The sequence below is a fragment of the Castor canadensis genome, chromosome 1, assembly GCF_047511655.1.
Source record: "Castor canadensis chromosome 1, mCasCan1.hap1v2, whole genome shotgun sequence".
Lineage (NCBI taxonomy): Eukaryota > Metazoa > Chordata > Mammalia > Rodentia > Castoridae > Castor > Castor canadensis.
Genome location: NC_133386.1, coordinates 179495958 through 179498309, shown reverse-complemented (window position 1 = coordinate 179498309; position 2352 = coordinate 179495958). Strand labels below are relative to the sequence as shown.

The window sequence follows — 2352 nt, the reverse complement described above, 5'->3', positions numbered from 1 at the left end:
TAGACACAGAGAGAGGCGGTGAGTACCTCAGCTTCTCTGCTGAGAGAAAGATACAATGGAACAGGGAGTGAAGCCTATTAAGAGCCTGACTGAAGAGTGGGAGCCCCGCTAAAACATCCTCTTCTAAAGAGGAACGAGCCCTAGTGCTCCAGTTGCCTGTTGGCCCTCAGATCTCAGCACATCATGGTTACAAACTCTCTCCAACTGACTGACTGCTTAGACCTCAGGCTATAGAGACAAATAGAGGCACTCAAAAGAGGTAAAGATGTGAGAGGCCAGGGGTTTGATGATAAGAGGGAAACACACACAAGACAGCCAGTCAGCCAGAAAACCTTTCTTCCTTTGATGGAGATGTCAGGAAGGCCACCACATTGAAAATACCCCCAAGTCCTGTGTGACATTTTTCTGGGTCTTTTTTTTAAACCAAAGCTCATGAAGACAGACAGAGGTTCCTTCTTTCTGGGTGTAGGTGGGGATGGAGATCTTCCTGTTAGACTTAGATAGTTTAATTTTTTCTTTTTGCTTTGACTGCTGCACTGGCTGCCCTCCTTACTACCTCTATAAAATGACAACTCAGTAAGAAATGTTAACAGGGAAAATCGGATGCTTTACTTCATTAGAACACGGCTGGACTAGAGTGATGGGTGATGCTGCAGTTCCCATGTTGGGTGAGTGAGTTAGATACCTGGCCATGACCCTTCTGCCGAGTGGCTCCGTGAGACTTATCCACCGTTCTCTCCGTCCTAGCTGGAGACAGAGCTGTGCTGAGATGGAGGATAGTGATAGCATGCACTCTCCAAATGGGGATGGAGAAATGTATTGGCCACGTTCGAGCAAACTGGGAAGTGAGTGGATCCCAGAGCTGCCACGCCATGCCACGGCCACAATCATGAGAGCATCTGGTATGGGCATGCCCACAGTCACGACTGTGGACATTCACACGAGATTTGCACCATGGCTATAGCACGGCCACTCCCATGAAAGCTTCCACCGCAGAGGACATGGACCTGACCATGAATATAGCCATGGAGGCTATGGGGGTCTGGGGTTCCAGGCGTCAAGCACGACCTGGACACTGTCACCCTATGGACCTATGCCCTGGGGGCCGCAGTGCTGATCTCTGCTGCTCCATTTTTTGTCCTCTTCCTCATCCCAGTGGAGTCAAATTCCCCTCTCTGCTCCAGATCTTGCTCAGTGTTGCTTCTCGGGGGCTCCTGGATGATGCCTTCCTGCCACTTAGCCCTTGTGCTCTGGCAGCTCATTGTCATCGTGCTCTGGACATGGACACTTCCACAGTGGTCAGGGTCCTATTCTATCTGTGAGACTGTGAGTTCTCAGTGGAACTGTTGCTATCCTTGTGGTGGAGAAATTTGTCAGACATGTAAAAGGGGGACATGGACACAGTCTTGGGACGTGATGACACAGTCTTGGGACGTGGTCACACACATGGACGTCACGGATGTGGAAGACAGCCGCTTTCTTCAAAGGAGAAGCTCAGTTCAGAGGAAGAAGAAAAGGAAGAAGCAAAGCTGTGGAAGAGGAAAGGAGGCATAGGGCCTAAGAATGGGCCAGTAAAACTTTAGAACCCTGAAGAAGAAAAAACAGGTTCAGACCTGCACACAACTTCATGGATGGTCTGGCCATTTATGCTTCCTTTCGAGGGGGCAGAGGACTGGGGATCCTGACCACAATGACTGTTCTGCTATGTAAAGTGCCCCATGAGGTTGGGGACTTTGCCATCTTAGTCCAGCCTGGCTGCAGCAAAAAACAGGCGATGTGTCTACAATTACTAATAGTGATAGGAGCTGCCTACTGGCAGGCATAGCCTGTGCCCTTCTCACTAAAGGAGGGGAAGTGGGAAGTGAAGTTGCAGGAGGTGCAGGTCCTGGCTGGATTCTGCCATTCACTGCAGGTGGTTTTATCTGCGTAGCACCTGTGTCCATGTTGCCTGAGCTGTTGAGGGAGGCGTTCCCATTACAGTCACTTCTGGAGGTGCTGCTGGAGGGAGTTGTTACGATGGTGTTGATTGCCTACCTCGAGTGAGAGATGGGATAAATGGTCCCCCACCCCTCCCCCAAACCTGTTCCCCTAACTCTAGGTCAGGAGCCTATGGCTGATAGGGGCCCTGGCCAGGGTCATCTGCCAAAGCAAGGAGATCTATCCTAGGAGAATGGTGACGTTGGCATTAAGGGTCTTCAAGGTTTGGCAGTGAAAATGAGAGGCCAGAGAGAGCAAAGTGTTGGACACTGCTCAACCATATTGTTGGGTTTGGAGGGATAAATGGGGCCATGAGAAAAGCTGGAATGATGGCAGCCTACCTGGTGTCCTCTGCCCCACTTATTCTCAGAGGAC

The 2352-nt window shown here is 50.6% G+C and overlaps 1 pseudogene; it reads left to right on the top strand.

The window, feature by feature from the left end:
* Positions 1-640: 640 nt before the first annotated feature.
* LOC109674227 (zinc transporter SLC39A7 pseudogene) lies at positions 641-2043 on the top strand (annotated as a pseudogene).
* Positions 2044-2352: the final 309 nt, after the last annotated feature.